Source organism: Rana temporaria, chromosome 3, assembly GCF_905171775.1.
Source record: "Rana temporaria chromosome 3, aRanTem1.1, whole genome shotgun sequence".
NCBI lineage: Eukaryota > Metazoa > Chordata > Amphibia > Anura > Ranidae > Rana > Rana temporaria.
Genome location: NC_053491.1, coordinates 260,195,658 through 260,221,948, shown reverse-complemented (window position 1 = coordinate 260,221,948; position 26,291 = coordinate 260,195,658). Strand labels below are relative to the sequence as shown.

Here is a 26,291-nt window from a genome sequence, read left to right as displayed (position 1 = left end):
AAAAACTGTGATAAACCATGAGAATCATGGTATCATTGGTATCATTATGTAATTAACCACTAAATTGAGAGCGCTGTTAGTGCCTTTGAAATGGGCACATATTGTGTGTGTTTTATCAAATTGTTGTAAAAAAAGATAATTGTAGACCATCTACCTGCTGTCCATGCAGTCTCTATAATATATACAGTGGGTGCCTGCGATATTGTGTCAATCTCGCTCCGTTTCTCTGCGAGATTGACCACCTACGAGCCCCATCGCGGGATCCAGCGCCGAGCTGGCTTGCCGCAATGGAGACAAAGCCGTCATAGAAGCGACGGGAGATCCGACTTGGATTCCCGCCAATTCTACACGTGTGCAGCGTTTGGTATGAATCCCCGCCGGATTGTAAATAAAAATCTGGCATGGGTTCCCCCCTCAGGAGCATGCCGGGCCCTTAGGTCTGGTATGGGTTGTAAGGAGAGCCCCCCCCCTAGGCCGAAAAACCGACGTAGGGGGTTCCCCTACAATCCATACCAGACCCGTATACAAAGCACGCTACCCGGCCGGCCAGGAAGGGAGTGGGGATGAGCGAGCGCCCCCCTCCTGAGCCGTACCAGGCTGCATGCCCTCAACATGGGGGGGTTGGGTGCTCTGGGGCAGGGGGGCGCACTGCGGGGCCCCCCCACCCCAGAGCACCCTGCCCCCATGTTGATGAGGACAGGGCCCCTTCCCGACAACCCTGGCCGTTGGTTGTCGGGGTATGCGGGCGGGAGGCTTATCGGAATCTGGGAGCCCCCCTTTAATAAGGGGGCCCCCAGATACCGGCCCCCCACCCTAAGTGAATGAGTATGGGGTACATCGTACCACTACCCATTCACCTGCAAGCAGAGTGTAAACACAAATAAACAACACAGGGTATTAAAATATTTTATTAGTCTGCTCCGGGGCCCCCCCTCTCTTCTTTAGCTATTTCACGAGGTGGAAGAGCGGCCCCCACCCGAAGACGTCAAAGAAGCAAGCCCCCCCTCGTGAAAGAGCTAAAGAAGAGAGGGGGGCCCCAGAGCAGACTAATAAAATATTTCAATACCCTGTGTTGTTTGTTTGTGTTTACACTCTGCTTGCAGGTGAATGGGTAGTGGTACGATGTACCCCATACTCATTCACTTAGGGTGGGGGGCCGGTATCTGGGGACCCCCTTATTAAAGGGGGGCTCCCAAATTCCGATAAGCCTCCCGGCCGCATACCCCTACAACCAACGGCCAGGGTTGTCGGGAAGGAGCCCTGTTCTCATCAACATGAGTTGAGCACCCAACCCCCCCATGTTGAGGGCATGCAGCCTGGTACGGCTCAGGAGGGGGGGGGGGCGCTCGCTCGTCCCCACTCCCTTCCTGGCCGGCCGGGTAGCGTGCTTTGGATGCGGGTCTGGTATGGATTGTAGGGGAACCCCCTACGTCGGTTTTTCGGCCTAAGGGGGGGGGCTCTGCTTACAACCCATACCAGACCTAAGGGCCCGGCATGCTCCTGAGGGGGGAACCCATGCCGGATTTTTATTTACAATCCGGCGGGGAGTTCCCCCTCAGGATTCATACCAAACGCCGCACATGTGTAGAATTGGCGGGAATCCAAGTCGGATCCCCGTCGCTTCTATGACGCGCTCGCTGGAATGTGCTTTCACTATTCCAGCGAGTGCGAGATGTCGGCACCCTGTCGCCGAGAATCAGCGCGATGCTGTCGTGCTAAAAACACATTCTCGGCGGCAATGATCCCAGGACGAAGGTTATTTTTAGATGTAATACTGGCAGGCGTAATTTTTTTGTTTTTGCAGGGGGGTTGTTAAATATATATTTCATAGCTATTTGTTACTGAAAGGCATCCTTTATGCGTTAGGCTGGGTTCAGACAAGTTGTTCTTAATGACACGTATGTTGCTGCATGAGTTACTGTAGTGCATATTTTGTGCATTGGTTTGCTGTGATGCCTTTTATTCTTAATTGCATCTAACACATCTTACCAGCACATTCCATGGTGGGCACTTGAGGTCATGCAATGTGCTACAAAACTTTTTTGGGTGCTCTAGGTATCATAGAAGTGAATAGGCTGCGTTATTCTGAGTTGTCTCAAAGCTATAACCTATTGTACAGTACCTCACATTTTTGTAAATATTTTATTATATCTTTTCATGTGACAACACTGAAGAAATTACATTTTGCTACAAAGTAAAGTAGTGAGTGTACAGCTTGTATAACAGTGTAAATTTGCTGTCCCCTCAAAATAACTCAACACACAGCCATTAATGTCTATACCGCTGGCAACAAAAGTGAGTAAACCCCTGTCCAAATTTTGCCCAAAGTGTCAATATTTTGTGTGGCCACCATTTTTTTTCCAGCACTGCATTAACCCTCTTGGGCATGATGGAGTTTACCAGAGCTTCACAGGTTGCCACTGGAGTACTCTTCCACTCCTCCATGGCAACATCACAGAGCTGGAGGATGTTGGAGACCTTGCACTCCTCCACCTTCCGTTTGAGGACGCCCCACATGCTCAATAGGGTTTATGTCTGGAGACATGCTTGGCCAGTCCATCACCTTTACCCTCAGCTGCTTTAGCAAGGCAGTGGTCATCTTGGAGGTGTGTTTGGGGTCGTTCTCATGTTGCAATATTGCCCTGCAGCCCAGTCTCCGAAGGGAGGGAATCGCGCTCTGCTTCAGAATGTCACAGCACATGTTCCCTCAATGAACTGTAGCTACCCAGTGCCAGCAGAACTCATGCAGCCCCAGACCAAGACACTCCCACCACCATGCTTGACTGTAGGCAAGACACATTTGTCTTTGTGAAAATAAGGAAGAACTCCACTCTATGCGAAAATTTAATACTAAAGCTTCTCCCCTCAAAGTGCTTAATACGCATGCTTTGTGCTGTGGAGGGTGTATAATGATAAGGGGGTGCTAAATATTTAAATCTGTGAACCAATAAAGTGCTAGTACGCAATAATCAATGATCATAAATAAACAATAGAAACAAACATTTACGAATGTACAAACTGCATCAAATCATAATCATGAATCAAAGAACTGCTAGTTACGTGCACATTGCAGTTTCAGGGTCATGGCAAACTTCTTATTGCCTAGGCCATCTTTATGTAGAGCAACAATACATTTTTTAAGATCCTTTGCCATGAGGCGCCATGTTGAACTTCCAGTGACCAGTATGAGAGAGTGAGAGAAAGAACACCAAATTTAACACACCTGCTCCCCATTCACACCTGAGACCTTGTAAAACTAACAAGTCACATGACACCCGGTAGGGAAAATGGCTACTTGGGCCCAATTTGGACATTTTCACTTAGGGGTGTACTCTCTTTTGTTGCCAGTGGTTTAGACATTAATGGCTGTGTGTTGAGTTATTTTGAGGGGACAGCAAATTTACACTGTTATACAAGCTGTACACTCACTACTTTACATTGTAGCAAAATGTTATTTCTTCAGTGTTGTCACATGAAAAGATAATAAAATATTTACAAAAATGTGAGGAGTGCACTTACTTTTGTGAGGTACTGTATATGGTCTGAAACAGAAGCTCGGAGCATATTTTATTATTTACGGTGGTGTGCTTGTTGGGCAAAGAAAGGATCTTAGACTTGATCATTTACAAAAACAGTCATTGTTCTATAGAAACTTTCAGATTGATGAAAGTTTATATAGAACAAGAATCTTTAACATTTTAAATTGAGCAGTGATACTTAATTCAACATTTTAAATGACACAGTGACATGTCAGTGGAGTAAGTAAGTGCTTCTCATGAAGGTTACATCACAAGGTTATCTGTATTGATGTAACTGATATCCGTGAGTGAATATGATGCCAAAACTCAACATGTTTTCTGAAAATTACACGTTAAACTGATTTATTGTCTTCCTGCATCCTCAGAATAACCTAACAGAAGCAGGATCATGTAAAATATGCTTTCCTTTCTGCTTCTATTTATCATCCAATTTGAAGATGTATAGCATTCCCTGGGAGCATGAGCTAAATACAGACTTGCAAGAACATGTTTTTGTCTTTTTAGAGTAGGGAAAAAGAGCAGTTTTCAGGACACTGTTGACCTGGATCTCTGAAAACCACATCTCTTCTGCTTTTTGTGCATAAAAGCTCTAACACTTTCCTGCTTTGCCCAAAACATAATACAACATTTTGGTTGGAGTTAGGCTTTAAAGCCTAACATGTAACCAGATCATGCACACTAAAGTATTTACCTTTTCTGAACAAGCAGTAAAAACACTTTAAAACAAGCCCTCGTTTAGCTCTGTATTCATAGGCATGGGATACATTCATTTTACAAAGATTATAACGCAGCAGTAAAATCTAAACTTTTTCTTAATCAATCTTGTACCCTGTCCATACACACAGCAGGTGTTTCCAAGCTGATAAAAAAACCTGAAACCCGACTTTAGAGTCTTTGTTGTGCTTAGGGATGAGCTTGAGTTTGGTCAGAACCCAAAAGCTAGCTGAAATTGCTGGGTTAATGAGCTGTAATCAGAAGATTTCCCCAATGAAGCTGCACATATACAAAGGGGTGGAGATGCTAAGGACATAATTGACCTAATATGGCCACATGTATATTTTTTACATGTTAAGAATATGTAAATTGTTTGTCATCTGGCACAAATTCACTTTTAGGGCTGTAATTGCCTTTTTGCTCCTATCAGGTGTCGCTACCCATTGCCATTAAAAAGTAAGCTTGTTTTCTTTTTTAGACACAAGGACATGCCATACCCTTTGCTTCCCCTTACTCTATTCAGTGATTACCCTCAACTTATCTAGGACTATACATTTGAAGCCCATTTTCAGGCAAAATCTTAAAATCCCCTTAACCTGCTTTCAACATGTATAACTGTTTTCCCCCCTCAAAGCATTTCTTTACTGATTTTCACTGCTGTCACATAATTCCCTGCAGTGCTCTTTTGCAGGGGGAGGGGCAATTTGTGGACTCGGCAATAGACAGTCAATGAGAAGTGTTCACTTCACCAGCAGTGGGCACCTAAAAAAAATACATTTAATTTCTGTAGTTCGGAAGAAATAACATTTATGACAGAGTTTCATGTGATCATGGATCCAGGTAAGTAAATGGGGATTTTGTAGTTGCTATTTTTTTTACAGAAGTAAATGGGGGGTTAGCTAGTTGGGTGGGAATGGATACAATTTATCGGTAGGGGAGGTATTAACTTGAGATCAGCTTTAAAAATACAACTGCTTTTCCGTTATGTCATCCCTCCATCCTCTCCTGCTTACATTTACATTTATATCCTGTTTTCATTGTCTGTTGTCATTCACATTAATTGCATCATTATCTATAGCTGTTTATAGTTGTAGGTTCATTGCAAGAAATGTATATGAAGAACTAAAAGGGTGGGACTTTAAATGAGGCGCAAGGCATAAAGCCAAGCACTTCCATCCCCAATATTTTGAACAAAGAAGGACAAAGGTGGGACTTTAATTTAGGCATGCACGCCAGGACAGGAGATTAACGATGACAATTGAATATGGCAGGTAACTGATCCAGTAGAACTAAACACATAACATGAAAGCATTGCATAACAACAATTGACAGTCAGTTATTTAATAGTATAACAATATAACGGATACAATAATAGCATGATAACCCTGGTATAATAGTCAAAAAATGTTGATATTGCATTGTAACGGTCACCACCGTTTACGATATTCCCATTCCATCAGCCACACGACAGCTTATTCGACAGTCCGACAAGCCAGCAGACATGATCCATAAGAATTCCCTCAGAGAGACGAGACATACGCTCTGTGTTTTGAGTCAAATGAATCAACCAATGCTTTAATAGTTAGCTCTCTTACATACAGTACAGGCATGTTACAGTAATCAAAGGAACAAAGACACACTCCACCCACACATCACACAATGGGGCTTCAATCACATTCTTTTAGATAATGACATTCAGGTGAGTTAATTATCCCCCAGACGTTCGGACTCCGCCAATAAGTGATTCACCTCACCTGTTACACAAAACACATTCCTTTACTAAACACAATTGACATGCTAATTCCCTACCCCTGAAAGGAGACATCTGACCTTTCAGACTTAATCAGTACAATATACACAAAACAGTATTAGCATCACACAATGGACAATGGAATGTCTTTCAGGAGCCTATTGACCTGTTGTGGGTCAGCATGAAATCACCTGTAATATTCCAAGATATCCTGCAATACATGATTTATCAGTTCTCAGTCACCCTATGCCCAAAAGGGGCACAGGGTGACCCTAGACCCAAGAGTCATTAGTGACGCTGGCACAGAGGTACCCCCATCCTTCAAAAGTCTCTGGTTGTCACAGGTCATTCCGTTGCATCTCTCCCCTTTCGGTGGGAGACTGACACAGGAGGGAACCCAAAACGGGTTGACTCCCAAGTTAGTCAGTAGTTCCAGTGCTCCAATGCTGGTATCCATACCGTACCTCAAATAATTTGCTCCAAACAGAGCATTTCTCACCCAGCTAACCTCTGCCTCTCTCGGAGAACCTGCCTGCCACTGGGGAGAGGCCTGGACTGGCCCTTCTCCCTGGAGTCCTTTCAGCCACTGGAGAGAAGACAGGGTGACTGGGCTCAGTCCATCATGCTGTTGGGGATCTGGGCCAACTGCCCCCCATCCCTGGGGTATACCAGTGGAGACTGAAGTCCCATCCACTGGTGGTAGATGAAAATCCCCCGGTGCTTGCAAAGCAAAGCTGACATCCTCCTGTCTCAGTGCCACACCATTTTCTGGGGTTGTGTCAGTGAAGACTGAAGTCCCATCCACTACCACAGAAACTCCCTCTTCTGTTAGTTGAGAGCAGAGGCTTGTGACACTCTGCTCTGTTGCCAGCTCTTCTGCTGCTGCAGCACCTCTTTGATGTAGCCAAGTGGCACCCACAGCCGCTATAACCAGGTCTACGATCTCCGGTGGAGGATTAGGACCATACTGTGCCAGTCCACGTTTAACAGCCCGATTAAAACTTTCTTCCTCGGGTGTCCTGTCTGTTACGCCGGGCCTTTCAGCTCTATCCATTTTGACAAGTTCTGCAATAATGTCCCTTTTCTTACGGTTGCTGGCCGGTCTGCCCCGGGTCTCCAGTAAGTCTTTGAGGGAAGAGAGCTTCAGCCGTTCATACTGTCTCTCCATTGTCCTGTGTCCTTGTAGCTGTTCTTCTGGCAATGGAACCATCTCATTGCTGTGCCCCCACTGTAATGGTCACCACCGTTTACGATATCCCCATTCCATCAGCCACACGACAGCTTATCCGACGCTGGCACAGGAGTACCCCCCATCCTTCAAAAGTCCCCCCATCCTTCAAAACCCTCTGGTTGTCACGGGTCATTCTGTTACATGCATACATTCCAACAATTAATAGTATCAATAATAGAGATAAAATAACATGATAAGTTCATACTAGAAACAATAAAAAGAAGCCAATTCATTGGAACGTGTCTCCATGATATATAAATATAATCTTGATATGTTGGTACAGTCCAATTGATATAAAAATAAATGGTTGGTAATTAAAATGTCATATATTGACCAAGGGGGCATCTATTGGCTCCTAGTAATATATAATTGGTTCATAATATAGACATTGTACAAAACCAAATTAATTAAAATGTCTCCGTAATAATTATAGCCATGATTGAATGATAAATAAATTAAATCGATATATAAAATGATAAGTGGTACAGTAGCAGCGAGTATGAAGGGGGGCATCTATTGGCTCAACGCGTTTCGTGGCTACTGCCACTCTTCAGGAGCAAGGTATGAAGTAGAAGTCTGTAAATATTAAAACAATATAATTTTAGGTAAAGATATATATATATATATATATATATATATATATATATATATATATATATATATATATATAGTGGATCCAGTTATGGAGAAAGGAGAAAGAGATAGAGTAGTAACTATTCCCCAAGGTGTCTTACAGATAAGTCAATGACTATGTTATGCAATGCTTTCATGTTATGTGTTTAGTTCTACTGGATCAGTTACCTGCCATATTCAATTGTCATCGTTAGTCTCCTGGGGTGCATGCCTCAATTAAAGTCCCACCTTTGTCCTTCTTTGTTCTTCATTGCAAGAAATAGTGACATCCCCTCTTCCTGCTCTGGTGCTTTTTCTGATAGCATTTCTCAAGCCTCTGTTCTCCTTGCATTCATACTTATGAGTAATTTTGCCAGTGCTGATTTGTTATTATACAACGTATGCCAGCGACCAACTCTTGTCATTTCCCCGACTGGTTCCCATTCTGATCATGTTCTACAGGCTTAAAAATTGGCATCTTTACTTTACTATACATCAAATACATCTCTGGAGCTCTTTACAAAATGTACCTAGGAGTATCCTGGGTTTTTTCTCATTTGTCAATCTTGGTCTGCTAGCTTTGTCATAGAATTAAGGCAACTCAATTTCATGCTGGTATACTCTTTACTGTGTTTCTGCCCTCAACCCTTTCAATCCCACCACTGTCATTATTGTAGTGCAATGGCTCTTGATCTCATGACCTGAAATAAAGAAACCTGCTGCCATTGCAGTGCTTGGTGCTAAGAATTTTAATTCAAAGAACAGATCTTGAAGTGATCTTCAATTGCCTGGCGCTGTTCATCTTAAATATATTTGCAAATACCCCAAGAAAAGAAAATGTATGCATGTATATTTTATGTTTAATCTTTTATTAGGTATTTGTAGACAATATAGGTGTGCAATGCAAATCGTAACTGAACAAATGTTTTTGGATTAATACATTCACATTACAATGAGCAACAAGCAATGTACAACAGAATAAAACAAGAACAAAGTTTAGTTATAAACAGTGGTTACAAAAAATTATGCCAAGTAAAGTACTGGACTACATTGAAAGAATGGCAAATATAAAAAAAAACAGGGGTATGCACCAAGAGGGATACCAAATAATATCCAAATTAGCTAAGGACATGATACCTGGGTTAGCAGGCAACACAATGATGCCAGATTTTGATTAACATGTACAGAAAAAATGGTATTGTAATAAGGAGCAGAGGAGAAAAAGAAGAAAGAGGAGGGGAAGAGAGGAGAGGAAAGGGGGAAGGATGGAAGGGGGGTGGGAATACCATGGGACGATTCAAGACAAGATTGAAACCTTGGCGATTAAAGGAGTGAAAGTCAGAAGAATATCCTAAATGTGACCATACTGTCCACATAAGGCCTCATACACACTGGACATTATAAAAACGCCAGTAGTGTTGACTGTAGAAAGCTGTAAAATTTAGTTTTGCAGCGTTTTATTTTTTTTGTTATACTCCCACAAAAGCTTATGGCTCAAAAACGCAGATAAACGCGGAATAGCTGTGTTTTCAGTGTTTTTAAGCATTTATTAGAGTTAGTGTGTTTTTTCGGGTGAAAAACTCCTCTTAAAACCCATTAGTTATGGTTTTTTTTTCCAGACAGAAAACGCCCCTGCAAAAAAAGCTGATAACAGCCTATGTGTGCATGGACACATAGGATAACATGCTGGGGGGTTTACTGGCTGCAGAAAAAAAAAACTGAAGCCAAAAACTGCAGCTGTAAAAACGTACAGTGTGCATGAGGCCTAAGTTTGTATGAGTCAGATTTATTCTCATCCCATGAAATCATATGTTCCACAAGCTCGATCTTCTCCAACTCACCGGCCCATTCAGTCATCAATGGAGCCTCTGCCTGGTACCAACACCTGGCTATTACAGAAGGAGCCACTGTGATAAAGTGTCTAATTAGGTTTCTTTTAATCTGTCTATAACATGGATAGCACTGTAATCAGAGGTTTATTTGGGATTTTATCTCCCACCAATTTACCAAATGTGTTATATTTTATCCCAAAATGGGAGAATTTTCAGACAGGTGCCCCAGATATGGGTCACAGTGCCAGGCTCCCGCAAACATCACCTAAAAGTATCAGGGATAGATTGATCCATTTTGTGTAGAAGTGTAGGGCAGTGATATCATCTATATATGATCCGATAATTACGCTCCTGCTAGTAAGAAGATATAGAAAGTTTGTATGAAACGGACAGTATTTTATCCCAATCCATATCATCCAATGATATTTGCAATTCCTGCTATGTGTAAATTTCCTTGTCAAAAGATCTTTATTGTGTAGTTGACATTTGTACAAGCATGTTATCAAACAAAATCGACCTTAGGCGAAAAGAAAGTCCTGCTTTTACAAGTGAATTAACTAATAAAGAGTGGTGTCTTTACTTAGCTCATTACATTTCTCTAGCATCAATGGCTTAACTATTAACTAAACAGGGATCAAGAGGGAACAAACAGTACAGTTTATAGTCCAAAAACGTTCTGGTTATTGTTAGCAATTGTTGCTAGTCTTTGTGGTTCGGTTCTATGCGTCTCATGGAACTTCCATCTTGACCAAAGCCTCAGGTCGATCAAAGAGGTATGGCTTATTATTTAGGTACTTAGTGCTATGAGAAAGACTACACAATAAGGTGAAACACATTCGAAAGTAATATAAGTAACAGAAAACAAATAAGTAAATAAAATAAAAGGGAGAAGGAGAACTGAAAGGGGGAGGAAGGAGAGGGAAGGGTGGGGTCAGGGAGTCTGCAGGACTAGATCGGGGACATTTCAGTAGAGCAGAAGTTTCTGACAGGATACCTGTGTAATGGCTGGGCTACCATGGCATCAAAACATCACCATTAAACGTTTTTTTCGTGACATATTCCAACCAGGGCTTCCATGTATCCTCAAACCTGGCGATCGTGTCCATCTCTATCGCAGTTATCTTGGCGTATATCATAGCTGTGTTCATTCTGTTGATAGTTTCGTTTAGATTCACATTTGGGGACTTCCAAGCTTTCGCAATGGTTTGTTTTGCTGCTGTTAAAAGCTGCCTTGTCGAAGTGAATCGAGCATGTGAAATACCGTCTGGCTTAAAATTGAGCAGGGCAATTTTGGGGTCCATGGGGATTGTTTTATTCGTGAGGACTTTGATTAATTTGAAAATTTCCAGCCAAAACTCGTGCACTTTTGGACACGACCACCAGGTATGGAAGTAAGTTCCTTTGTCTGAGCATTCTCTAAAGCATAAATCAGAATATGTCTGCGAGAATTTTGCCACCCTGGTCGGGACTAAGTACCATCTGGAGAGTACTTTGTAGTTTGTTTCTGCTGCTATTATATTAGTGGATACCGTTTTGGTATTGTTCCATATTTGATCCCATTCCGTTTGTGCCAGTTCAATGCCTAAATCATCTTCCCATTTACTCATGTAAGACAACTTCCCTGACCTCGGGTGCGTGAGTAGCTGGGAGTATAAGATAGAAATTACTTTTCTGGCATGAGGATTACCGTTACAAATAGTTTCAAAGGCGGACAATTGGTTTGACACTATTGTCGTATCGGCTGAGGGTTGAAAGAAGTTTTTTATCTGGAGGTATCGAAAAATTTCCTTCGGGGGTATGCCATGAGTTTTGTTTAAGGTTGGGAAAGGGGTCACTACTGTTGAATCGAAGAATTGATATTTTCGTATGCAGCCTCGATCCGTCCATTCCTTAAAGGTGTTAGGATAGACCCAGGCTGGGTAAAAAGCAGGGTTTTTAATAAAAGACAGCAGGGGGGCTGAAGGAGACATCAAGCGGTGTTTATTTTTAATTTTGTCCCACAGGGAGAGTGAATGTTTCATGATGGGATTAGTTATGTGCTTTCTTTGTTTAGGGGTGATCCACAATAGGTTCGAAATTGAAATTGGGTCGCATTCCATCGCCTCGATAGACACCCATAATGGTGCCTCTTGCTTAGCATGGTATTTGACTATTGTGGCCATTTGTGCTGCTCGGTAATAATTTACGAAGCTAGGATATCCTAGCCCTCCTGCTGACTTTGGCCGATGTAATATTTGTGGTTTGATCCTTGGCCTGGAGGTACCCCATACGAAGGATGAAACTCTCCTTTGTATTATCCTGAAGTAGTGGGCCGGTATGGATATAGGGAGCACTCTATAAAGGTATAGGAGCTTGGGTAGTAAGGTCATTTTCACAGCCGCGATTCTTCCAAACCAGGAAAGAGGGAGTAGGGCCCAGGATTTTAATAAAGTCGTCAAATGTTTCAGGAGGACTGGATAGTTATGCGCATAGAGATCTGAAATGTCTGCAGTCAAATGTATTCCCAGGTATGAAATGCTTCTAGTTGGCCACTCAAAAGGGAGGCCCACTTTTGCTGCCAACAGTTCCGTACTAGAAAGAGAAATGTTCAATGCCGAGCATTTCCTGGGGTTTATTGCCAAGCCTGATATGGACGCAAATTGGTGTAAGATTGGGAGTAAGTTTGGACCCGTTACTTGTGGAGAGGAGAGGAACAACAGTATATCGTCAGCATAGAGGCAAAGTTTGTGAGTAACGCCGCCCAACTCGATACCGAGTACTTTAGGATCCACTCTAATCTTTTGGGCTAAGGGTTCTATCAGGAGGGCGAATAATAATGGGGAAAGTGGGCAGCCTTGTCTGGTTCCCCTCTGTATATTAAAGGTTTCAGATTTGTAGCCCGCATATTTCACGTACACTCTAGGGTTCTGGTATAATTGCAGGACCCAATTTGTAAAGTTGGGGCCAAAGCCCCATTTCTTCAGCGTAAATTCCATATATGACCATGAGACTGAGTCGAAGGCCTGCCTGACGTCTAGGGAAAGAAAGCAGGCTGGAATTTTCCTCTTTTTAGCTATATTTGCCAGTAAGCATGCCCTTCTGATATTGTCCCCTGCCTGCCTATTGGGCATGAAGCCCACTTGGTCACGGTGTATCAGGGTTCCTATGATTTTGTTCAATCTATTGGCTAAGATCTTACCTAGTAATTTTACGTCTGTGTTTATCATGGATATAGGGCGGTAATTGTCGCAGCAGGTGGAATCGGAGTGCGGTTTGGGAATCATGCAGATAGTGGCCGTGAGAGACTCTTGTCTAAAGGACCTCCGATTTAGTAGATCATTAAAGGCTTCCACCATCATGGGAGAAAGTAGGTCTTTGTATGATCTATAATAACGGGCAGTGAACCCGTCCGGACCCGGTCTTTTATTTAATTTTAGTTCAGCGACAGCCTGTAGGACGTCTTCTTGCGTGATCGGTTCATCCATTAGAGCACTTTGAGACGTGTTTAGTTGTGGCAAATGTAAATCAGAAAAGAAGTCTTCCGTGTCCTGTTTGCTAAATGTGTTAGTTTCTGCGTACAGTTTTTTAAGGTGAGAGCTGAATTTTTGTACTATTTTGACTGGGTTACTAGAGATTATACCGTTTGCCGTTTTAAGTTGGATAGGCTTATATGCTTTGTTAATGGAGTTGAGCGACTTCGCAAGAAGAGTTCCTGATTTATTTGCGTTTTTGTAAAAAAAGTGCTTGGTCCGGAGTATCGCCCTGTCCGCCGAGTCCGAGAGGAATAGGTCATATTCCATACGAGCTTTATCTAGTCGGGCTTTTGCTTTAGGTGAGTGATCGAATTGGAAGGCCTCAAAGGCCAAATCGTGTTCTTTTTCTAATTTATAGGAAAGTTGCTTTCGTTCTCTTTTAAAAGTCCCAGCGTGCTTCTGTATTTTCCCTCTTAGCACTGGCTTGTGGGCTTCCCAAAGAGTTAACGGGGAGACGTCAGGGGTCTTATTTAATGTTATATATTCACTTAACTCTTGCTCAACTATAGTCCTGTACATGGGGTGTTTGAGAATTTTGTCTGGTAGATACCATGTTGGGTCCTGTTTTTTGGGGATTATGGAGGCTAATGTAGTGAGAACCGCGTTATGATCCGACCATGGAATAGGCACGATGTCGGAATCCAACACCTCCGGCAGCATGCCTATCGTCAGGAGTATGTGGTCTATGCGGCTGGATGACTTATGGGGGCTCGAATAGTACGTGTACTTGCGTTTAGTGGGGTTCGTTTCCCTCCAGGAGTCCACTAAATTATATTTAGCCAGCAAGGTGGATAGGGTTCTTTTGACTTGTTTCGCGGGGGAGAATGGTGTTTTATCCAAAAAAGGGAGAAGGACATGATTAGTGTCCCCACAAATAATAAGGGATCCGAATTTATGCGAGTTTATCACTTGCAGCAGATGCGACATGAATGGCAAGGGATTTAAATTTGGGGCATAATACGATACAATTGTTACCGCCTTATCCAAGATGTGGCCAGTCAGGATGTTGTAACGACCTTCAGGGTCTATGATTTCAGACTTAATTGTGAATGGCGTTGATCTATGAAAGGCTATGAGGGTGCCCCTTTTTTTGGAACTAGCTGATGCGGTAAAGACCTGTGGATAGTAGGCATGAAAGAATTTAGGGGTCGTACTGGGAGTGAAGTGCGTCTCCTGTAAACATATGATATGTGCTTTCTTAGCTTGGAAGTGTCTAAACGCCTTAACCCGTTTCTGTGGTATGTTGAGGCCCTGTACATTTAAGGTTAATACATTCAAAGGAGCCATGATAGCCAAACCATCTCAATGTTCTTACCTTGGTGTCCTGTACATCGATCTCCCGATCTAATCCATGCAGACTGAGGATAAGGGGGGGGGGAGGGGGGGAGACCTAAATACGAAAATTTCCAAAGAAAAAGACAGCACATTAAAATAAAATAAACATATGTGCATCAATACGTAGAACAAACTTGTAAGTCTGGTCCGTGAACGGGGGGGAGGTGCCCGGTCAGGGAGAATTGGGCCCACGTCAGACCCTCGCAAATAACTGCGGGGGTCAGAGGGGAGCCGTGTGTGGCGCATGTGGGTTCCGATCGAGGGAGACCCGCGTCCTAAAAATTTCCGGTAAGCATCCCTAATGGAAACCGTGAGTGCAACGTTATAGGAGATTCCGTGGAAAAGTAGGGGCTACTAGTCTATCTATGGAGGGTAATTTGCAAGTCAAGGTGATAAGGTGATAAAGGGGAGCATCAAGAAGTGTCTGTGTTTGAATAAAGGGTACTGGAGGAATCCTACATCAGAAACATTATGGTTGGGGCGATGGACTGATGCTATCGAACAGATGGCCTATTGTGAAGAATGGCCTAAGTGCCGGCATTCCCATTTACTGTTGGTATGCAAAGTGTTGTGGAAAAAGGATGATGGAGAATTGCTTTAGGTACATCTAGGGTACCAGGGTGGCTTGGCCACCCAGTAGGTGGGGTAGTGTGCCAATCACGCGGCAAAGGGATTAGGAGTTGCTGAGTGAATATGAGGCAAGATATATAGCCCCTGAGCCTGGAAAGTCTGGGGAGATTGATAATAAAGAGAAAAGGGAAAGCACTAACTCAATTAAAAATGATAATAAGGAGCTTCTGCTCTAATAAATTTGCTAACTTAGAAACTCATGAACTTCTACTTAAACTTGTAAACTCATTGAGTCATACAACCAAGGTTTGGGTGAAAGACTAGAAGTCTAAAGGTAGGTAAGACTGACTTGCTTGCAGAGCTCAGTCCATCGTGTCTTCTTGCTCCTGTGCTTGTTCCACAAATCTGCCTCTCTTATGTAATTGCTGGATGCCATTGTTGTGGTTCTGAAGTGGCGAGTTGTCCCGTGGCGAAGTGGAAGCTGATCTTCTGCGGGCTGCAGTTGCCGACGGAGGTCTGTCAATTATTTTGAAGTCCAGCAGGGCCTGTTGAAGCTGAGCTGGTGTTCTACACACAATTTTTGTGCCTTGACAGGTGAATCGCAGGGAGAAAGGGAAGCCCCATTGATATTTGATTTGGCGTTGCTGCAATTCGTATAGGAGGGGTCTCATTTCTCTCCTTTTGTTGATTGTCATTTGCGAAATGTCCGCAAAGATTTGATATTCATTCCCCTGAAAAGTTAGCTTGCTCTTCTCTCTGGTGGTCTGCAGAATCAGCTCCTTTGTTCGATAGAAATGAAATTTAGCTATGATGTCCCTAGGGGGACCATCAGCCTTCCTGGACGTTAGTGCTCGGTGAACTCTGTCCATTTCCAGCCTGTCAGCTGGTATCCCAGGTAATATTTCCTGACACAGTGCCAACATTGTACCATTTAGGTCAATGATAGATTCCGGTAGTCCCCTGAACCTCAAATTTGATCTCCTGGCTCTGTTTTCGAATTCCTCCAATCTATTTTGCAATATCAAGTTTTCCTCTTTTAAGGTGTCAATTTCAGATACACAGTCCTGAGTGTAAGCTTCTAAATCATTCATTTTAGTCTCAAGTACTTCTGTGCGGCCCCCAAGCTCCCTAATTTCTTTAGTCAGGCTATTTGTTATCTGATCTGAAGTGGTCTGGAGCGCCTTGTGCAGCATCTTTTCAAATTGCCTCAGGAGACTTGTGGGTACCGCTGTGCTGTGACATATTGCTGTGGGGTTTGTCACATTGTCATCCTCCTCACTATCTGAGACAGTAGTATTGAGAGAAGCCATTTGTTTTGCGCTTTTAATGCTGGCCTTTTTCTGCTTCACTGAGGTAAATCCCTCAGAGGGGGCTGGTGCCTTTCTCTCTGAGGTGATTTTGAGATGCTGAGGAGACTGGGGATGCTGCGCGCTGCTGCTGTGAAGAAATTTCCCCTTTCCTCTCGTTCCTTTCAGCACCATAGCGTATAAAAATGTTCTCTCACCCTTCCTGAAGCTTTGCCCAGTATTCTGGGTGATTATGCCCACGGTGTTCCTCCGTTATTTGCGGGTCAATCTCTGTCACAGAGCGGAGCTCTAGCTCAGCATTGCCTACCCGCTAGGCTCCGCCCACCAGCCTCGCTATGTGTAAATTTCAAATCTCCAGACATAGTACTGGTAAACACACACACTTATAATAGATAAAAAAAAATGTTCTTAACTGACAACAAATCATGTTCTTTTCTCAGCACCAGCCCTTGCCCAGCAATTCATTGAGTTTTAATAGTCATGATGAAATTTGTCACATGACAGCACCCCAATGTACACTTTTTTTTTTCTTACACAGATTCTTGCCCTTAAAGTGTTAAAAGCAACAACTCGTCAGTCTTTCAAATTTGAGAGGCATTCCAGAAGCTTTAATATATGATTATTCTAATGTGGTCAGAACAAGCTACTGCTAATTGTATTGCTCTGTATTAGGCACGATTGTTGGATTTTATTCCTGGCTTAAGTGCAATCCAAGCTAGTTTCTTAATGTAAAGATTATATGTTAATCTAGTAATACAGAAGACCTGCTAAGGGTTCTGAACAGCAAAACACTCCAGGCAGGACAGGAATGGGAATAAAGTTGGGGAGAACTCGGTGTTGGAGTATCGGAGACATAGAAGAAGACGAGACCTGACTTGGCCCACCAAGTTCTATCTACAACTAGGTCATCTCTTATTGATGGACCAGTAAATTAACCATTTTGCCGACCGCCGCATGTACATGTACATCCACAGAACGGCACGTACAGGCATATGGGCTTTCATGTACGTCCCCGCCTTTCCGCGGGTCGGGGGTCCGATCGGGACCCCCCCGCTACATGCGGCAGTCGGATACCTGCGGGGAGCGATCCGGGACAACGGCGCGGCTATTCGTTTATAGGCGCTCCGTCGCGATCGCTCCCCGGAGCTAAAGAACGGGGAGAGCCGTATGTAAACACGGCTTCCCCGTGCTTCACTGTGGCAGCTGCATCGATCGAGTGATCCCTTTTATAGGGAGACTCGATCGATGACATCAGTCCTACAGCCACACCCCCCTACCGTTGTAAACACACACTAGGTGAACCCTAACTCCTACAGCGCCCCCTGTGGTTAACTCCCAAACTGCAACTGTCATTTTCACAATAAACAATGCAATTTAAATGCATTTTTTGCTGTGAAAATGACAATGGTCCCAAAAATGTGTCAAAATTGTCTGAAGTGTCCGCCATAATGTTGCAGTCACAAAAAAAACGCTGATCGCCGCCATTAGTAGTAAAAAAAAAATAATAAAAATGCAATAAAACTATCCCCTATGTTGTAAATGCTATACATTTTGCGCAAACCAATCGATAAACGCTTATTGCGATTTTTTTTTACCAAAAATAGGTAGAAGAATACGTATTGGCCTAAACTGAGGCAAAAACTATTTTTTATATATGTTTTTGGGGGATATTTATTATAGCAAAAAGTAAAAAATATTGCATTTTTTTCAAAATTGTTGCTATATTTTTGTTTATAGCGCAAAAAATAAAAACCGCAGAGGTGATCAAATACCACCAAAAGAAAGCTCTATTTGTGGGGAAAAAGGACGCCAATTTTGTTTGGGAGCCACGTCGCACGACCGCGCAATTGTCTGTTAAAGCGACGCAGTGCCGAATAGCAAAACCTGGCCTGGGCATTTAGCAACAAAATGGTCCGGGGCTTAAAGCGGGGGTTCACCCGTACATAAAACTTTTTCCCCCTAGATGGATGCTCGTTTTGTCTAGGGGAATCGGCTAGTTGTTTTAAAATATGAGCATTACTTACCGTTTACGAGATGCATCTTCTCCGCCGCTTCCGGGTATGGGCTGCGGGACTGGGCGTTCCTATTTTGATTGACAGTCTTCCGAGAGGCTTCCGACGGTCGATTTTCCGAAAGAAGCCGAACGTCGGTGCGCAGTATAGAGCCGCACCGACGTTCGGCTTCTAGTGACGCGATGGATGCGACCGTCGGAAGCATCTCGGAAAAATTGACAATCAAGAAGGAACGCCCGCTCCCGAAGACCCATACCCGGAAGCGACGGAGAAGATGCATCTCGAAAACAGGTAAGTACAGCTCATATTTTAAAACAACTAGCCGATTCCCCTAGACAAAACGAGCATCCATCTAAGGGGATTTTTTGAAAAAAAATTCTTATGGGTGAACTCCCGCTTTAAGTGGTTAATTAGGCTTTCAATATTTTAAATGTTTTTTTTTTCTGGAATAAATGTTGTTCATGTATTTTAAAATGAACGGAAACAAATTGGGGTCTATGTACCACATAATGAAGTTGGCAAGAACAAGCTATTATATCCACATATTATACTTTAGGTTGCCGCAATCTTAAAGTGTAAAGTTGAATTTCCCTGTCTGTTTTCACAGCTTGGATAAAATATATCTTATTTCCTTGGTGCTAAGGTGTGATAATCGAGACCTAAGCCTATCACTTCTTACATTCAGAAGACATCTGCAGGCAGCAGCCTTGCGGATTATCATGCACAAAGCACACTGGTTCTGTGCTGATTGAATCCACAGATTGTCAGTGGCAGACACAATGACTATGCTATCCAATATCAGCTGACCTATATCACTCACGATTAAAAAGAAGAGCTGGCAAGCCAGAGTTCATTACGCTCAAGTAGCTCAGCTAGAGTGATCTGCATATCTTGCTGTAATTAAATTGATTATCATAGCTCTCAGATTAGATTAACATCTGCCATTTGTATCGAGCTGTTTATTAGGAAATTTTGATTTGTGTGTAGAGTTCAGGTAACTTTTATTTTATGGTTACTAACTTACAGAACTTCGACTCTGATGCATCTGTCTTTTCAAACTAAACTGAAATTTACCTAATAAAGTAATTCAGAGAATAGTTGTGGTGGTTCAAGCAGTGCAGCAGTTAACCTTTCAAAATACTTACTGGAATATAATATTCTCACTTGAAGTAGTACTGTCACAATACTTTTATTAACACAAATTGCAGAACGCACAATTCAAGTTGAATTCCAAGAATTTAGTCACTTTCTAAAAAGTGATGGCACACTGAGTTAAGTACAAGGAAGTGTATGACATCTTCTAAACTTATCTCTATTATTTATGCCTGACCCTCCCCTCTGCTGCTCAACAGAGAAGCTTTTGTATTTTGTCAATGAGTTCACATAATACAAAGGCTTTTGTGATTGGACAGGAGGAAGGGAGGGGCAGGCATAGCAGCTGCACAAACTCCAATGTTGAAGATGCCCAGGCCTGAAGCATCATCATTGGGCTCCCAGAAATACAGTGATAGCCATCCTCTGGAACTGCAATAAAACTGGCAGTTCCATGGGTCTGGGAGTTCTGGGTCTGAGATCAGTGTAGTCACTGGATACCAGAGGAGGCTCGGCTGGCCATCATTGTCTTGGAGCTGCAAACGACCAGGTTGTGTCCGGAGCACTGAACAAACCTTCTCTGGAGACACCTGGTCAGGACCAATCAGGTTTCTGCTCTTGCAATCTTTTTTCAGCCTCTTTTGGCTATGACTCTTTGATTCACATTTTCATGCAAGGGGTTTGCCATGTGGCGCCCCCTGTGCATTCACCACTCACACTATGGGACTTGAACTTGATTCTTTCAGTACAGCAGAAGCCTGCCTTTGAGAGTATTTGGGATATTCCCTTGCCTACTCTGTCTCAAAAGGCTGTATTCTTGGTAGTCATCAGCTCCAAGTGTCAGAGCTGGAGGCCTTTTCTTGTAATTCTCCCCATCTGTCCTGCCTTCCTTGTGTCGGTGGCCTTTTCTTTGCACCTGAAGGAGGTTGCATTGAACTCCTTGGATGTGGTCTGTGTGGTTTGTGTATATTTGTCTGCTACAGCCTCCTTTTTGGAAGTGAGATTTTCTTTTCGTGATCGGGAACAGCACAAGAAAAGGCTTGGTGGCCTTCTCTGACACTATTTCTATTTTATTTTCCCAGGTTCAGTTCACGATTGATCAGGCATATGCCATTAAATGTCAGGCTACTCCCTTCACTTTTACAGCACACTCCACTAGAGTTATTAGTGCCTTCTGGGCATTCCAAGATTTAGCATCTGTGTCTCAGGGTTGCAAGGTAGCTACATGGTTGTCTGTGCACACTTTTACCTTACAAAGTTGATGTGTTTGAATCTTAGGATGCTTGTTTTGGTTTTTCAGGCTGCTGTTTAAGGTTCCTTTTTGGCCTCTTGGGGGATTTGTTTAGTTAGTCGTTTTTTTTTTTTTTTGCCTATATTTTGTTGAGGCACTGCTTTTAGACATCCATATGGTCAAAGAATAGAAGAGCTGTGTGTCTACCAATGAATGTAAAAGAAAACTGGATTTTTGTTACTCACCGTAAAAATCCTTTTTCTGAGTTTGTTAGACACAGCACCCACCCCTGTATTTGAGTTTTATATTTTCTTACACTGCTTGCCTATAGCAGAGCAGGGGTTTTATGCCAGCTAGGACTGCCTATAGGCGGTTCTGTGTTATTTTATGCCTAGTATCCTACTGTTGTAGGTGACGCTATAAAATATGGTCAAGAGCTGTGTCAGTCGATGAACTGAGATAAAGGGATTTTACTGTGATTAACAAAAAATTCTATTTTGTCAAATGTTTTGTGACATGAAGAAGCTTCCTTGATCTCAGTAAAAGATAAATTCGCCATTCTAAATGAATGCACATATTTTTGCAGGTAAAATAATATGCATCAATTATTTTATTTTTTTACACTACAGCCTGTAAAGCATTGCATCTGCGACCAGGTACAATGCCAGGATCCTACAGATTGACAGCTGTCTGCCTGTACCTTCTGTACTTGCAAACTGTTTACTGCAGGAAGAATCAATGAATTATGAGAAGCGCCCTTGCAGTTCATTGAGAACTACAAGCCATCTGCCACAGCGGTCAATGGTAGTTGTAGTTCATTCACAAGGAACTGTAAATTAATTAAAAAAGGCAAACTGCCCTAAGTTGTCCCTAAATAGAAAACAGCAGTAGCTCAGCCATAAGATACATACAGTCAAACACAAAAATTATGAAAAAAGGAGCTGCACTAATGATACCTAAATGCAGATTTTTTTTTCTCAGAAAATAGGTGCAGGAACTCAACCACGACCTGTTCAGATTTCACAAACAGTAGAAGGGTCTTAAAGGGGAATTAAATACCAGAATTGCATTACATACAGAGTGCAGAGTTCAAGGGGTTACAAAACTGTCACTTGTAAACACAGAAACCAGACTTCTGTGTTTACAGGTGATTGTGGTGAACAGGCACCAAAGGGTCTGAGCCAGAGGTGGTGGAACTGAGTTCCCCCAAGTTCCCCCTGAAAAAAAGCCCTGCCTAAATGTGAGAATAAAAAACAACTAAATAATAAAGTTCATAGTGAGCATAAACACAAAAATATTTTTGGGAAAAATCTGTAAATCACTTTTCAAAGCTTTTCATAGTCCTCTCGTGATGCCAATGATTCACAAACACGATATGACAAATGCCTCCATTTAAGTTGCACGCTTACCAGATAGCAAACGGTATGATGCTTGTGGCTTAATACCCAGCTTGGGCCTTGATACCCAACCAGAGTCAGATGACAGATCTCGTCCGAGAAGTCTGTCCTATGATGGAGCCGGGCAGATGGTCTAGGTCCTTAATCTGGATCCGAAGGAGCCAATCTCATTCAATGGGGGGAACTTTAGCCTGTGGGGGAGGGGCTACAAGTGCCCCAGAAAAGCGATCCACTAACCTTCACTTTCTTTCACTTTGAAAAGCGAATCACAGATTAAATTATTTTGGTGTTCATGCTCAAAATGTTAAAAAAAAAATGTGTAGCGCTAAGACTTAAAGTAAACAAAGACTAATTGATAGGTCTTCCAATAATCGATACAAACAGTGTAAAACACTAATTAAATCAATACACAATTTTGGATTGAAAAAATAATAATAAATAGAAAAAAAAATAAACGTAAAGTCCATAAGTGAAATGGAAACCAATTATGTGGTGAGTCCAAATGACATAAGCCAAAAGGGACATAAGCCAAGTGTTCATAACATCATTATGACATCAAGGTGGTGAATGTGAACGGTAAACAAATTGTGAAGGTGAGTGATCCGCCACCAATGAGATGAAGGCACACATTACATTTTAGTCTAAATATGAGATATGAAGTCTTTTTGACCCCAAATCTCATATTTAAGAGGACCTGTCATGCTTTTTTCTATTACAAGGGACGTTTACATTCCTTGTAATAGGAAAAAAGGGGGCCTATTTTATTTTTAAACGGTGTCGAAAGAAAAAATAATAAAGTTAAATTAATGAGATTTTTTTTTTAAATCACCACGTCCCGACGAGCTCACGCGCAGAAGCGAACGCATACACGAGCGGCGCCCACATATAAAAACGGTGTTCAAACCACATGTGAGGTATCGCCACGATTGTTAGAGCGAGAGAAATAATTCTAGCCCTAGACCTCCTCTGTAACTCAAAACATGCAACCTGTAGAATGTTTTAAACGTTGGAGATTTTTAAGGGTAAAAGTTTCTCGCCATTCCACGAGCGGGCACAACTATGAAGCGTGACATGTTGGGTATCAATTTACTCGGCGCATCATTATCTTTCACAATATAAAAAAAATTGGGCTAACTTTACTGTTGTTTAATTTTTTTTTATTAAAAAAAGTGATTTTTTCCCAAAAAAGATGCGCTTGTAAGACCACTGTGCAAATACGGTGTGAGAAAAGGTATTGCAACGACCGCCATTTTATTCTCTAGGGTGATAGAAAAAAAATCTACAATGTTTGGTGGTTCTAAGTAATTATTAATGTTTTTTTTTTACAAAAAAAAGTCTTTTTGGAACTAATGGAGTTCGCAGAGGGCAAACTGATCCTCGGGGGAGATTTTAATATCTTCCTAGACCCTAAAATGGATACCTCCTTCGGGACATCATCGACCCCGGGGGGCGTCAGAAGAGGTATATTGCAGAAAATGCACGACTAGTAAATAGTATGGAGGGTTTTACACACAGAAGAAAGGGACTATACCTTCTTCTCTAATCCCCACCAAGTGTACTCACGTATAGACCTTTTTTTGATCCCCCACTATTGAGGCCTCATGCACACTGGACGTTAAAATAACGTTATAAAAACGCCAGTAGCTTTGCAGTGAGTTTTTTTTACTTTTTTCAGCTTTTTTCAAAGTTTTTTCAATAGCGTTTTTTAGCGTTTATTATCGTTTTTTGTTGAAGAACATTTTTTTTTTTTTTTTCAATTAAACAAAAACGTTAAACACTGGTGAGTGATGTTTTTGAGCGTTTATCAGCGTTAGAGCGTTTTTACTGCCAAAAACAGCTGCTGTAAAAACGTCCAGTGTGCATGAGGCCTTCCTGTCTTCAGTGATAGAAACGAATATTGGAAATATAACATGGTCATATCATGCCCCGATCAGCTTGCGTCTCTCCCTGTCCAACACGGTTCTCTCCCAAGAGATGTTGGTGACTAAACTAAAGTTTGCTTCAGATTCCCGGAGTGAGGGAAGATGTAGCTAAAGAGATGACAGCATATTTCCAAGTAAATGAGACCCCGGGGAGTGATGCGTGTATGGTATGGGAGGCACAAAGATGGTGATCAGAGGGATTCTGATTAAACATGGATCAATACAGAAGAAGAAGCAGCAAGAGAAACAGATCAGGGAGTTTAGAGGAAATTCAAGTTTTATAATCTCGGCACAAAAAGACACAATCATCATCTACTGGAAGAGACCTTGGTCAACTGAGAAGACAAGTTACAGATATCTTGCAGGATAAAGCCAAAGCAATAATACAGCGAGGTAAGAAGGCAAGCTATGAATTAGGAGATAAATGTAGCAAATTGTTAGCGGGGAAAATCAAAGAAAAAAATAGGTCAGTATATATACCACAAATAAAAGGGAAGAAGGGACAATTAATACGAACACCAAAAGACATAGGCCAGACATTTGGAGATTATTATGCCTTCTTATATAATTTTACACAAACGCCTACTCCACCGCAGGCAATAGAAGACTATCTGTCATCAGCAGAACTTACCAGACTACCATCACCAGCTCGCTGTAGCTTAGAGATCACTATCTTGATGGAAGAGTTGAACGCAGTATTAAAAACAGTTAAGTCTGGAAAGGCCCTGGGCCCAGACAGTTTCTCCATAAGATATTACAAAGAAATTCATCAATACGAAGTGGCCAGATGATAAAGGTCTTTAATGCAGTCGGCCAGACTGCCGCACTCCCTCCGGACGCACTTCTGGCTCATATTACGGTAATTCCAAAAGAAGGGAAGGATCCGGTGCCGTAGTTATAGGCCGATTTCATTGCTGAATACAGATTTAAAGCTTTTTACTAAAGTGTTAGCCTCTCGTCTTCAACCATGGCTTTCGCAAATGGTAGACTTGGATCAGGTAGGATTCATTCCCCCACGGGAAGCGAGAGATAATATGATAAAAGTTCTTAACCTGGTTCATCATGCTAATGAAACAAATACACCGTGTGTGTTTTTGAATACCGACGCTAAGAAAGAATTTGATAGGGTAAATTGGCATTTCCTTTTCGAAGTACTGAGGCATGTAGGCTTGGGGTAACGTATGATTAAGTGGACCATGAGCGTCTATACCACCCCACATGCCACAGTTAGAGTAAATGTTTTTTTTTTATTCTTTTAAGATGGCAAATGGTACACGGCAGGGATGCCCTCTTTTACCCCTGATCTTTGCTCTCTCATTGGAACCCTTACTGAACAGAGTCCGTCAAAATCCAGACATTCAGGGAGTACGGGTGGGAGTGTGCATCCATAAAGTGGCAGGATATGCGGATTATTTGCTGTTTTCCATGTCTAATCCCCATGTCTCGCTTCACAATCTTGTGGGAGAAATTGAGAAATATGTAAGTCAGAGGCAATGAGTGTGGCAAAAGCCCTATTCAATGCGGAATACTACACAATTGAACTTTGGTTTTAGATGGGGGCTGGCGCTAAAGTACTTGGGCACACACATACCAGCGAAGGAAAAAGACACCTTTTAAGATAAACTTTCCACCAGTCTACAACTTAATACGATCACTCTTGGATAAATGGCAACACGGATTGCACTCGTGGTTTGGCCGTAGTAACATAATTAAGATGAGTATCTTACCAAAAATCTTGTATTTGTTTCAGGCACTACCGATTACTATTCCAGTGACCTTTCTCTGCCAAATACGTACCCTCCTTATGAAATTTATATGGGCGGGGAAACCGCCAAGAATCAAAAGAGACCTGATGATGATGCCCAAGTGTTTTGGCGGGATGGCAGTTCCAGATATAGTTAAATACTATCAGGCGGTAAACTTGGCAAGATTGGTGCAGGCACTCTGATATTAAACGATGGGTGGACATGGAGCAACAACTTAGCCCAGTACCGTTATGGAGAGCTCCGTGGTGCTATAATGTACTTCCGATCTTCCTTAAGAAACATCCCACAATAGGACCGACTTTGCGAATTGCGGCAAGGATATGTCGAAAAGTGAAATTTACATCAAGGCAAACGCCCTTATTTCCCATATTGGGAAACCCTAGAAAACCTAATTGTCATTGATACCTCTCTGTTTTATGACATGTCTGTAATGTTTACCTGTCAACCCCTTTTTCTTCATTTTGACATT

General features: G+C 42.3%; 1 protein-coding gene across 4 annotated transcripts in view; it reads left to right on the top strand.

Annotated features, from left to right (window-relative positions):
• Positions 1-26,291, top strand: part of ARHGAP26 (Rho GTPase activating protein 26) — a 644,209-nt gene that overhangs the window by 431,402 nt on the left and 186,516 nt on the right. The window lies entirely within an intron of this gene.